At 50.2% G+C, this 13,728-nt stretch overlaps 1 protein-coding gene across 1 annotated transcript in view; it reads right to left on the reverse strand.

Moving 5' to 3' along the window:
- Positions 1 to 13,728, reverse strand: part of LOC126248197 (lysosomal acid phosphatase-like) — a 211,705-nt gene that overhangs the window by 123,323 nt on the left and 74,654 nt on the right. The gene's annotated exons all lie outside the window — the stretch shown is intronic.

A 13,728-nucleotide genomic window follows, 5' to 3' on the forward strand; every position in this document is an offset into this window, starting at 1 on the left:
TAAGTGTCAAACTGCACTTTCCCCTGCAAGTTCTCACGACACCAAGCAACCAATTAAACTATTACAATTTTTACTAGGAGCTTCTGAGTTGTCTGTAAACATGGTGAGGTACCTTAAAATATAAAGAAAACTAACAGTCAGTTAATGGGACTAAAACTGAAAAAAGTACACTTTATAACAAACAAAAGTAAGAACTAAACGAGTCAACCAGTAAGTACTGACTAGCTTTAGGGGTAGTTGCGGACTGAATGTATTTGAAACTGAAGACTGTCGGTATGGGCCCATAATGTTTCAGTCACTGACGATTTCAGTAACACCAGTTCCTCCTGTAACAGCATTTGCCATCCAAACCGACTACCAATGCCGAAGCAGATGCTGGGAAGTAGAGCAGTGGTGGAAGTACGTCACTCGCGACCAGGAGTACCGGGATTCTCATTACCGTCCCGCCACCTAGATTTAGCTTTTCATGGCCTTTCTAAGTCATACCAGGAATTACTACTTTAAACAGATCACAGCCGATTTTATTCTTCATCCTTGACTAACTGAGCTAGTGTAGCGAATGAAATATATGTTAGCAGTTTTTGATGTTGCTGAGCAACAGTCATACACAATTTTTCTGAAGTAGGAGCACGTCATATTTAGTAAAAACAGGCTTACTTTAGTAAATAAAAGATGATCACATGTGTGGTGTCACCGCCAGACACCACACTTGCTAGGTGGTAGCCTTTAAATCGGCCGCGGTCCGTTAGTATACGTCGGACCCGCGTGTCGCCCCTGTCAGTGATTGCAGACCGAGCGCCGCCACACGGCAGGTCTAGAGAGACTTCCTAGCACTCGCCCCAGTTGTATAGCCGACTTTGCTAGCAATGGTTCACTGACAAATTACGCTTTCATTAGCCGAGACGATAGTTAGCATAGCCTTCAGCTACGTCATTTGCTACGACCTAGCAAGGCGCCATTATCATTTGCTATTTATCTTGGGATGCATGTACAGTCAGACCGATGTTCACCAATTATGGATTAAAGTTAAGTATTCCAGCAGCTACGTACTTTTCTTGATAGTATAATTACTCTACCTGTTCCAGACCTCACGCCAGCCTGCGTGAGCTTAAACGCGTGCCTTTCGGCTTCCTCCAAACCCCGTGAATTGGCTCCTGCCAATTCACAACAAGTCCTTAAAACGTAATTATTAAATATGACGTGCTGCCACAATTATTTATTGAGCTGTTACAAGATGGTGACTTTACGTCTGGCTTTTCGTGGGGAGCCAATATTTTTCTTAATTAATAGCCAACTATGTGCCTGACAACATGTTAAGTGTCCTGCAATATGTGTTAAAGATATAGAATCACATACTTGAAAATGGCATAAAATGCCGAAACCTGGGTTGTACTTAAGTAAACAATAAAACAATCAAATGGCGGTGTTTCTTTAAAAAAAAATGTGTTGGAATATGGATTAAGAATCGAATATCATATACGTGTTACAAATGGGTGTGAGATCACTAAGAATACCGAAGTTCTATCATGACATTTAATATAAAATGGATTTAAATAATTTCTCGAGACGTAACCACGAATGAAAGACGAGAACAAAATACTGCGCAATAGTCACGACAAAGGACGAAATCAATTTTGTCAGTAGGACTGATAAGAGAAAGTTTTTTGGGGTATTAAATGAATGTTTTTTATTCACTATCTTCAACAGATCAAAAAATGTGAAGAGAGTGCAAATATATTCAAAGTTATAAGGAAAAATGTCTTCGCATTGCGATTAAATCATTTGATAGTCTGAAGAGTTTCCCTCGAAATTACCTTCGCCTGCAAATATAATTTTGATACGTATCTGAACTGTTCGGCAAATTTTGTAGGTTACAGTTTTCGTTGATTCAAATACGTTATCCGAAGCTTTCTCTTTCAATGAATCAGTAGTACCTGTTACATTCTGAAGAATGCTTGTACAATTCTCGTCAAATGTTACCTCGCTTGTCGCCAATAAACAAACATGGCACGTGGTGCTCCTTGAAGAAGGAACAGTATCTCGTGCTCTAAAATCTCTCAGAAGTGGTGATTGTTATTCAGTTTGGTCTCAGTACGTAAGGGTCGGGATGACGTTGCATCCACGCCACCGCAAATCAGCTCACTTGGCGCTTGTAGGATATACAGGGTATTACAAAAAGGTACGGCCAAACTTTCAGGAAACATTCCTCACACACAAAGAAAGAAAATATGGTATGTGGACATGTGTCCGGAAACGCTTACTTTCCGTGTTAGAGCTCATTTTATTACTTCTCTTCAAATCACATTAATCATCGAATGGAACACACAGCAACAGAACGTACCAGCGTGACTTCAAACACTTTGTTACAGGAAATGTTCAAAACGTCCTCCGTTAGCGAGGATACATGCATCCACCCTCCGTCGCATGGAATCCCTGATGCGCTGATGCGTATTGTATCACAGCCGTCCACAATACGAGCACGAAGAGTCTCTACATTTGGTACCGGGGTTGCGTAGACAAGAGCTTTCAAATGCCCCCATAAATGAAAGTCAAGAGGGTTGAGGTCAGCAGAGCGTGGATGCCATGGAATTGGTCCGCCTCTACCAATCCATCGGTCACCGAATCTGTTGTTGAGAAGCGTACGAACACTTCGACTGAAATGTGTAGGAGCTCCATCGTGCAGGAACCACATGTGTCGTACTTGTAAAGGCACATGTTCTAGCAGCACAGGTAGAGTATCCCGTATGAAATCATGATGACGTGCTCCATTGAGCGTAGGTGGAAGAACATGGGACCCAATCAAGACATCACCAACAATAACTGCCCAAACGTTCACAGAAAATCTGTGTTGTTGACGTGCGGATTCTCGTCAGCACACACATGTTGATTGTGAAAATTTACAATTTGATCAAGTTGGAATGAAGCCTCATCCGTAAAGAGAACATTTGCACTGAAATGAGGATTGACACATTGTTGGATGAACCATTCGCAGAAGTGTACCCGTGGAGGCCAATCAGCTGCTGATAGTGCCTGTACACGCTGTACATGGTACGGAAACAACTGGTTCACCCGTAGCACTCTCCATACAGTGACGTGGTCAACGTTACCTTGTACACCAGCAACTTCTCTGACGCTGACATTAGGGTTATCGTCAACTGAACGAAGAATTGCCTCGTCCATTGCAGGTGTCCTCGTCGTTCTAGGTCTTCCTCAGTCGCGAGTCATAGGCTTGAATGTTCCGTGCTCCCTAAGACGCTGATCAATTGCTTCGAACGTCTTCCTGTCGGGACACCTTCGTTCTGGAAATCTGTCTCGATACATACGTACCGCGCCACGGCTATTGCCCCGTGCTAATCCATACATCAAATGGGCATCTGCCAACTCCGCATTTGTAAACATTGCACAGACTGCAAAACCACGTTCGTGATGAACACTAACCTGTTGATGCTACGTATGGATGTGCTTGATGCTAGTAGTGTAGAGCAATGAGTCGCATGTCAACACAAGCACCGAAGTCAACATTACCTTCCTTCAATTGGGCCAACTGGCGGTGAATCGAGGAAGTACAGTACATACTGACGAAAATGAAATGAGCTCTAACATGGAAATTAAGCATTTCCGGTGGTGGTGGTGGTGGTGGTGGTGGTGGTGGTTGGGATGTTTAAGGGGGACTAAACAGCGAAGGTCATCAGTCCCCCATTCTAAAAACAGGCGAGCCGAAAATTTGCGGAGCAGGTAAAAAAAAACCAAAGGGGGAAGGAGACTCCCCCCCAGGCACTAAAAGAACACAAATGCAGCAACAAACACTACAGACAAGAAGAGTACAGACAAACACCAGACAGAAAGAAACAGAAGAAAAGAAGATGGCCGGAAACTGGTTAACTGACCACGAGAACAAAAAAGGGAAAGAGTCAACCAGCCGACTACACACTAAAATCTGCAACCAAATATGAGAGATAGGAGGACAAGAGACACAGAAAGAGAAAGGTGCAGGACCTCCCTCCCCAAATGGAACTATAAAAAGGACTACCACGGATAAAATTTAAAACGTTGTCAGCCATGGAGGCATCGTCACATAAAACCAAAGGCAAAGTGCCCGGGAGATTAAAAGACTGCCGGAAGGTGCGCAGTCGGGGACACTCCAACAGAATGTGGGCTACTGTCAGCCGGAACCCACACCAACACAGGGGGGGATCGTCCTGACGCAAAAGATGGCCGTGCGTCAGGTAGGTATGGCCGATGCGGAGCCGACACAGGATGACAGAGTCCCTGTGAGAAGCCCACAGGGAGGAGCGCCACACATCAGTCGTCTCCTTGACAGCCCGCAGTTTATTCGGGGAAGTCAGGCCACGCCACTCAGCAGCCCACATGCCAAGCACCTTACGGCGCAACACCAACTGCTGATCTCGAGCTGGGAGGCCGATCTCCAAAGCTGGGGCGTCGATCGCCCCCTTTGGCCAGCCTGTCGACACGTTCGTTCCCCGGGATGCCAACGTGACCTGGCATCCAAACAAAGACAACCAAACAACCAGAGCGGGTAAAGGTGGAAACAGACTCCCGAATATAGAGGACACCAGAGGAGAAGAGGGATAGCAGCGGTCGATGGCCTGGAGGCTGCTCAGGGAGTCACTGCAGATGACGATGGACGTACCTGAGCAGGAACGCATATGCTCAAGAGCGCGCAATATGGCCACCAGCTCCGCAGTAAAAATACTGCAGCCAGCCGGCAAGGAGCGCTGTTCAACATGGGCAGCGTGAGCAAAAGCGTAGGCAGTGCGACCATCAACCAGGGAACCATCAGTGTAGACAGTCTCACAGCCCGAAAATGAAGCGAGGAGCGCAAGGAAACGGCGACGGAGGGCCACAAGCGGATCCGAGTCCTTGGGTCCCTGTGCCAAGTCCAGACGGACGGATGGCCGGGGCAAACACCAGGGAGGCGTAGGTGCACGGACCCGGAAGGGAGGCAGAAGAGGGAAGGACCCCAGTTCCAACAGCAGGGACTGGACGCGGACAGCTATGGAAAGCCCAGACCTAGGTCGCCTTTCGGGCAGATGGAGGACCACAGCAGGGAAAAGGAGGCGACGATTGGGATGGCTCGGCGAGCAATGCACGTGGACAGCATAGTCGGCGAGCAGTAGATGGCGGCGAATCCGCAGCGGGGGAACCCCGGCCTCCACCAGTAGACTATCCACGGGGCTCGTACGAAAAGCGCCAGTTGCAAGCCAAACCCCACAGTGGTGTATGAGGTCTAACAACGTCAACACGGAGGGGGATGCAGACCCATAGGCCAGGCTCCCATAATCAAGCCTGGACTGCACAAGGGCCCTGTACAATCGCAACAGCGTGCAGCGATCCGCCGCCAGCACTTTTGCTTCAGCTGCGTAATATGAGGAACCCATGTGAGCCGGGCATCAAAGACGAGTCTTAAGAAGCGGCAAGTGTCCACCACTTCAAGCAGGTGGCCGTCGAGGTAAAGTTCAGGATGAGGGTGGACCGTCCAACGCCTGCAGAAGTGCATAACGCGAGTCTTGGCTGGAGAGAACTGAAAACCATGAGTCAGAGCCCATGATGCTGCCATGCGAACGGCTACTTGCAGCCTGCGTTCGGCGACTCCCGTAGTCGTGGAACCAAATGAGATGCAGAAGTCGTCGGCATACAAAGAAGGAGACACCGATGACCCCACGGCTGCAGCCAGACCATTAATGGCCACTAGAAATAAGGAGACGCTCAACACCGATCCCTGCGGGACCCCATTTTCCTGTATATAAGATGAACTAGAGGCGGCACCCACTTGCACCCGGAAAGAGCGGCGCAATAAAAAGGTTTGAAGAAAAGCCGGGAGCTGACCACGAAGACCCCACTCATGCAACGTAGCAAGGATGTGACGCCTCCATGTGGTGTCATACGCCTTCCGCAGATCAAAAAATACAGCAACGAGATGCTGACGTCGGGCAAAGGCCGTACGGATAGCAGTTTCCAGCCGCACCAAATTGTCCGCTGGAGACCAGCCCCGACGGAAGCCACCCTGGGATGGAGCGAGGAGACTGCGCGACTCAAGGACCCAACACAAACGCCGCCCCACCATACGTTCGAGCAATTTGCACAAAACGTTGGTGAGGGTAATGGGACGATAGCTGTCCACCGCCAGTGGGTCCGCACCGGGCTTCAAGATGGGGACAATAACACCCTCTCGCCATTGCGACGGGAACACGCCCTCGCTCCAAATGCGGTTAAAGATGGTGAGGATGTGTCTCTGGCAGGCCCTGGAGACATGCTTCAGCATCTGTGCGTGGATGCAGTCCGGTCCTGGAACTGTATCAGGGCAATCGGCGAGGGCAGCGAGGAATTCCCTCTCGCTGAAAGGAGCATTGTATTTGTCAGAACGACGCGTGTGGAACGATAATGGCGTCTGCTCGGCTCGCTCCTTTAGAGAGCGAAAGGCGGGGGGATAAGTTGCAGTCGCAGAGCTCTTAGCAAAGTGCGCAGCAAGGTGTTCAGCAATGGCGGCAGCGTCCGTGCACACAGCGCCGTCCAAGGAGATCCCAGGGACACCCATAGGGGTCTGGTATCCGTAAATCCGCCGGATCCGGGACCACACGAGCGAGGGGGAGACACGGGAGCCCAAGGAGGAGACATACCTCTCCCAGCACTCCTGCTTACGCCGTGCAATAAGACGACGGGCCATGGCATGGAGCCTCTTAAAGGCGATGAGGGTCCCGAGAGACGGGTGCCGCCTATGACGCTCGAGAGCCCGCCGACGGTCGCGAATAGCCTCAGCAATCTCCGGCGACCACCGGGGTACAGCCTTCCTGCGAGGGAGTCCAGAAGAGCGAGGGATGGCAGCCTCGGCCGCAGAAATGATGGACGTGGTTAAGACACGGACCACCTCGTCAATGTCACCCTGTGGGGGAGATTCAATGGTTGCAGCGGAAGTAAAAGCCGGCCAGTCAGCCCTGTGGAGATCCCAGCGGGGCAGGCGCCCAGAAGAATGACACTGGGGCAGTGACAAATAGATGGGAAAATGGTCACTACCACACAGGTCAGGATGCACTCTCCAGTGGAGGGATGGGACAATTCCGGGGCTGCAAAGAGAGAGATCGATGGCCGAGAACGAGCCATGGGCCACACTGAAATGCGTGGGAGCACCGGTATTCAAGAGGCTAAGATCGAGCTGAGCCAAAACATGCTCCACGGCACGACCGCGGTCATCGGAGATAGTCCCACCCCACAGAGGGTTGTGGGCATTGAAATCGCCCAGAAGCAGCAATGGTGGCGGGAGTTGAGCCAGCAGCGCAGCCAAGACATGTCGGGGGAGCTCCCCATCCAGAGGAATGTAAACAGAGCAAATAGTAATAGCCGGCGAGAGCTCAACCCTGACAGCGACTGCCTCTAAAGGCGTCAGAAGGGGTATTGGCGAGCTACAGACAGAGTGGTGAACAAAGAGGCAAACTCCAACGGACGCTCATTGACAGGCAGCACGGTTCTTATAGTATCCCTGATAACCGCGAAGGGCAGGGGTCCGCATTGCTGGAAACCAAGTTTCCTGCAGAGCAATGCAGAGAACAGGGGAAACACTCAGAAGCATCCAGAGCTCAGGCAGGTGGCGGAAATAACCGCCGCAATTCCACTGGAGAATGGAAGCAGCAAGGGACTGGGAGGGCGTGAAGGCGACTAAGAGGCAGACGGTGCCTCAGAGCCAACTGCCGCCACCGAGGGAGAGTCAGCTGTGGCCATAGGAAAGGCCCCCGAGGGTTCCGTGAGGGCGAGATCCGCGGCAGAGGCGAGGATCTCCACCACATCCCCGGAGCCAGGACTATGTACAGCAGGCAGTACTGAAACCGCCGGAACGTCCTTCTTCTTGGACACATTCTGTTCCTTCTCACGTCGGCCCTTAGGGTGAGAGGGCTGGGAGAGCTTCTCTGAAGGAGCGTCGGAGGCTGACGACGACGCAGAAGTCCTACGACCAGCAGGTGGCGGAACCTTCAGCCACTGGCTGACATCTGGCTGGGTAGGAGAAGAAACGGAGGAAGGGAGAGCCCCAAAGGACCCCTTCCGTGAGAGAGGAACCGGCAGAGGCAACGCTGGCGGAGAAGGAGGGGGAGGGATCGAGCCCCCCGGTGTTGGAGGAGATGTCACTCCCGAAGTAAGCGTGGGGGGAGCGACAGAAGAGGGTTTGCCCCCAACTGCTAAGGAGGCAACAGGGGAAGGCTTGCCCCCAGACACGAGGGGGGCAGACAGAGATGCACGGCCCCGAGGGCCCACTGAAGGCGGCACAGATGAGGCGACAACCGTCGCTCGCGTGGGAGACAATAACGTGGCTGCAGCATAAGATGTTCGAATGGAAGCAGGATACAACCTTTCATATTTCAGTTTTGCCTCTCGATAAGTAAGCCGGTCCAGGGTCTTAAATTCCATTATCTTCCGCTCCTTATGAAGAACGGGGCAATCCGGCGAGCATGGAGAGTGGTGCTCCCCACAGTTGACACATACAGGCGGAGGCGCACATGGAGAATCGGGATGAGAGGGGCGTCCGCAATCTCGACATGTAGCGCTGGATGGGCAACGGGAGGACATATGCCCAAACTTCCAGCACTGGAAGCACCGCATCGGGGGAGGGACGTATGGCTTGACGTCAGAACGGTAAACCATTACCTTGACCTTCTCGGGCAAGACATCACCCTCGAAGGCCAAGATAAAGGCACCGGTGGCCACCCTGTTAGTCTTGGGTCCTCTATGTACACGACGGACAAAATGTACACCACGCCGTTCCAAGTCGGCTCTCAGCTCGTCATCGGATTGTAACAAGAGGTCACGATGGTAAACAATCCCCTGGACCATATTTAAGCTACTGTGGGGAGTGACAGTAACAGGGACGTCACCCAGCTTATCACACAAGAGCAACGCTCGTGACTGGGCTGGGGAGCACGTCTTGAGGAGGATGGACCCATTCCTCATTTTAGACAACCCCGCCACTTCTCCAAACTTATCCTCCAGGTGTTCCACAAAAAACAGAGGCTTCGTCTTAAGAAAGGAGTCACCATCAGTCCTGCTGCAGACAAGGTATTGCGGTACATAAGGCTCCCGCTTGGCACTAGATCGGCGTCCCTCCCATGGCGCAGCCAACGAGGGGAACGACTGAGGGTCATACTGCGCAGCATCAAACTCAACTCTGCCTCGCTTAGAGACGCTGGTGGCCGCGCGACTACCAGCTTGGTGTGATTTACTGCGCTTCATTGCGCCACATCCGCCCAGATGCCACCTACTCCGAACGAGGGCTCTCCCCAAGGGCGCCACCCAGCCAAAGCAACGGGTACCTGGCCGATATCCCGTTGCCCGGAGTCCCCGTGCCCCAGACAAGATGGGCACATACTCCTTGGCATGCATGGGGAGGGAACAGCTCTGGCATCTGTAGTGCGATCCCTGCATGGTCAGTGGGCTACCACCAAGAGGGTACATGACGACCCCACCACAACGGACTGGCTACCGTGCTGGATTTTAGGTGTTTAAAGGGTCCACAGTTGTCGTGGGCGCGAAGAAGGGGATTGCGTACAAGACGAGAAGGAGGCAACCCAGAAGACGTTGGGTGTAAATCCCGCCACACGACAATAGGTAACATGCAAGATGGTGGTGCATGATGGACCAATAGAAAAACACCACGTAAGGCGTCCTTCCCCAAATGGCACGCACTAACAACGGAAATTTGGAAAAAAGGAGGTCAAACCCAAGAGGGGACCATCACAGAAGGCCGAAACGTTTGAGACTCCTTTTAGTCGCCTCTTACGACAGGCAGGAATACCACGGGCCTATTCTTACCCCCGAACCCGCAGGGGGCAAGCATTTCCGGACACATGTCCACATAACATCTTTTCTTTATTTGTGTGTGAGGAATGTTTCCTGAAAGTTTGGCCGTACCTTTTTGTAACACCCTGTACACCTCAATAATACAAGTCTGCCTGGGTGCAGCCATCTGTGTAGTGTCTACCACGTATAGAACTATCACTGGAGGAAAAGCTAAATCGGGATCCGTCTAAAAGCAACGGATTCCGCAACCTAGGACGAAAGCGACGTTTTTCACATGCTTAGTGCGATCCGACGCGTGTAGTGTTTCGGCTTGTCACAATCCAGCCCGTTGCAGATGGCTTCGAATCATGTCCACAGACTGGTCCAAAATCATTGCAGCGCTCCACCGTCTTGGCAACACGGGACGAAGATGTACATGTTCCGTTCCACACACGCATTACTGACGTAGCTGCATGCCGTGTACGAGTAGAACCGTCACTATAAGAGTCACTCATTTCTCGGAGTCTGGTCATTTTGCCACATGCGAACTAAACCATACCGATACTGCAGCCTTGTCCAGTTTCATTCGCATATCAGTCTCGTTTGATGGCCGTTAAATGACTGATCGTTTAACACATATATTTCTGGTCACACGAGATGACACTGTTCACCCACGTGTACGCCTGTCTGCCGTGTGCTTATTGGTCATACACTGTTCTACACGTCTTCTGAGGCTGTCTTCATTCGGATATTTCTTTGTGTGCGTTGCAATCCCACAAAGGTTTGGATGTTAAGATTTCTTTCTCCCTTTCCTGCCATGAATGGTGCGTTGCATCAATGAGGAATGGCAGTTTGCTCTAAACGTAGTAAAATATAAGCTAATACAATTGAGTGTGAAGAACAATCCTATAATATTCGAATACAGTATTAACGGTATGCTGGTTGACACAGTCGCATCGGTTAAATATCTAGGCATAACATTGCAAAAAATGGTTCAAATGGTTCTGAGCACTATGGGACTTAACATCTGAGGTCATCAGTCCCCTAGAACTTAGAACTACTTAAACCTAACTAACTTAAGGACATCACACACATCCATGCCCGAGGCAGGATTCGAACCTGCGACCGTAGCGGTCGCGCGGTTCCAGACTGAAGCGTCTTGAACCGCTCGACCACAGCGGCCGGCAATCGAGTTGAAGTCACGAGGGCTTAAGTCAGGGGAGTGCAGTAGGTGGTATAGCACTTAGCAGCCCCATCAGTCAAATAAATGAGTAACAGCTTGCACTGTACGTGCTTGAGCATTGTCCTGCAAAATGATGGTCAGGTCCTGCAGAAAGTGTCATCACTTCTGTCTCTAAGCTAAGGTTGTGTTCCAAAAATGAACAACATAGAGACATAAGCGATGACACTTTCTGCAGGACCTGACCATCATTTTGCAGAATAGTGCTCAAGCACGTACAGTGCAAGCTGTTACAGATTTGTCTGACTGATGGGGCTGCTAAGTGCTATACCACCTAATGCACTCCCCTGACTTAAGCCCTCGTGAGTTGAACTCTATTTCGAAACTGAAGGAAACACTTCAGGGCATTCGCTTCAGAACTGCTACAAATTCGTCGGACAATAGACCTCGCCACTCGAACTGTCAACACAACTGCTACGAGTATCCTACGACTTCCACATCACTGGCAACGGGTTATACACAATGCTGGTGACTACTTTGAAGATCAGTAAAACTTTGAAACACGTATCTATTTTTTACGAGCTGTAAATAAATAGTTGCCACCATTAAAGTTCCAACCCTCGCACTTATGCGAGTACTGCTCGAGTGGTTGGGATCCCCAACACGTAGCTTTAAAGAAATGCTTCAAAGCAGTTCAGAGGCATGCTGCTAGATTTGTTACCGGTAGGTTAGACAAACACGAGAGTATTACGGAAGTGCTCCGTGAAATCAAGTGGAAAATCCTCGAGGGAAGACGCTGTTCTTTTCGCAAAACATTGAGAATTTTTTTCTAACATGAAATTTTAATATTCATTTACTTCACGCTATAGCGATTTCAGCTTTATAGCCATTATCAAGTGCAAAGGTGCACTAAGAATCATTAACTGCTGAGAGAGTTCACAGAGCACGTAAGGACAGCGAAGACGAAAGAAATTAGCGCTCTTACGGAGGCATACAGACAGTCGTCTATCCCTCGCTGGATTCGCGAGTGGAGCAGAAAAGTGACTTCGAGTAGCACAGGGTAGCTTCCCCATGCACCGTATAGTCGCGTAAGGTGTATGTATGTATGTACACGGAAGCGCCAAAGAAATTGGTATAGGTATGCGTATTCAAATACAGAAACATGTAAACAGGGCCGGCCAATGTGGCCGTGCGGTTCTAGGCGCTTCAGTCTGGAACCGCGTGACCGCTACGGTCGCAGGTTCGAATCCTGCCTCGGGCATGGATGTGTGTGATGTCCTTAGGTTGGTTAGGTTTAAGTAGTCCTAAGTTCTAGGGGACTGATGACCACAGATGTTAAGTCCCATAGTGCTCACAGCCATTTGAACCATTTTTTGTAAACAGGAAAAATACAGTGCTGCGGTCGGCAACACCTATATAAGACAACAAGTGCCTGGTGCAGTTGCTAGATCGGTTACTGCTGCTACAATGGCAGGTTATCAAGTTCTAAATGAGTCTGGAGGTAGAATTATAGCCGGCGCACGAGCGATGGGACACAGCATCTCCGAGATAGCGATGAAGTGGGGATTTTCCGGTACGACCACTTCATGAGTGTACCGTGAATATCAGGAATCCGGTAGAACATCACATCGCTGCGACCGGAAAATGATCCTGCAAGAACGGGACCAACGACGACTAAAGAGAATCGTTCAACGTGACAGAAGTTGCTGCAAATTTCAATGCTGGGCATTCAACAAATGTCAGCGATCGAACCATTCAACGAAACATCATCGATATGGGCTTTCGTTTCAAATTGTATCGAGCGGATGTTGGCTGGTTGGTTGTTTAAGGTTTAAGGGACCAGACAGCAAGGTCATCAGTCCCTTGTTTCAAATGTGGTCCATTCCGCTAATGTGACATCTCAGGAAAGTCAGAACAATAAAAGGGAAAAGGCTAAAAACGTAAAGGGGCAGTCATGTTGTCAATGGTAAAAACAAAACGAGGGAAGTCAGCAAGAGAACGCACCCAACGCTATGCTGGAGCAGTATAGGCAAGACCACCTGTGACTTAAAAGGTACAACCGCTAGAATGTAGAAAGTACGTATGGGAAAAAGAGACTTACCAAGCCTCAAAAAAAGGGTAAAAAGGGGAAGAAAAGAGGATTTCGGTCAGGGAGGTGAATCGGGAATCTCCGAACACTGCTTACAGTGGGAGACACCCACTCACCGCCCTGCCCCAATACCAGAGAGAGATTAAAAACCTTAAAACAGAGAATAAAAACCACTTTCCCGGAGGAAACCGAGAACCAGAGAGACCATCCGGGAATCGTCAGCCAACATCAAAGGTAAAGTGTGGGGGAGTCTGTACTCAGCACGCAGAGCCAAAAGAAGGGGGCATTCAACCAAAATGTGGGCTACCGACTAGAAGGCTCCACAACCACAAAGTGGGGGTGGCTCATCACGCAAAATAAAACCATAAGTCAGCCTGCTATGGCCAATGCGGAGACGACACAGTGTGGTCGAGTCCTTTCGGGAGAGGCGAAAGGAAGAACGCCACGGGCCTGGTGTCACCTTAATCGCACGAAGTTTATTAGACAGGGGAGTAGCCTCCCAAGAATTGGCCCATGACTGTGCGAAGTGGGATTTGATGTGAAGCCGTAAATCCGCTGCAGGAGGGGTTACAGAAAACGGGGGGTAAGTGACTGCTCCCCCAGCCAAACGATCAGCAAGCTCATTACCCGGGATACCCACATGGCCAGGGACCCAAAGGAAGTCAATGGAACAAGCAGC

Source organism: Schistocerca nitens, chromosome 3 (genome assembly GCF_023898315.1).
Source record: "Schistocerca nitens isolate TAMUIC-IGC-003100 chromosome 3, iqSchNite1.1, whole genome shotgun sequence".
NCBI classification, from domain to species: domain Eukaryota; kingdom Metazoa; phylum Arthropoda; class Insecta; order Orthoptera; family Acrididae; genus Schistocerca; species Schistocerca nitens.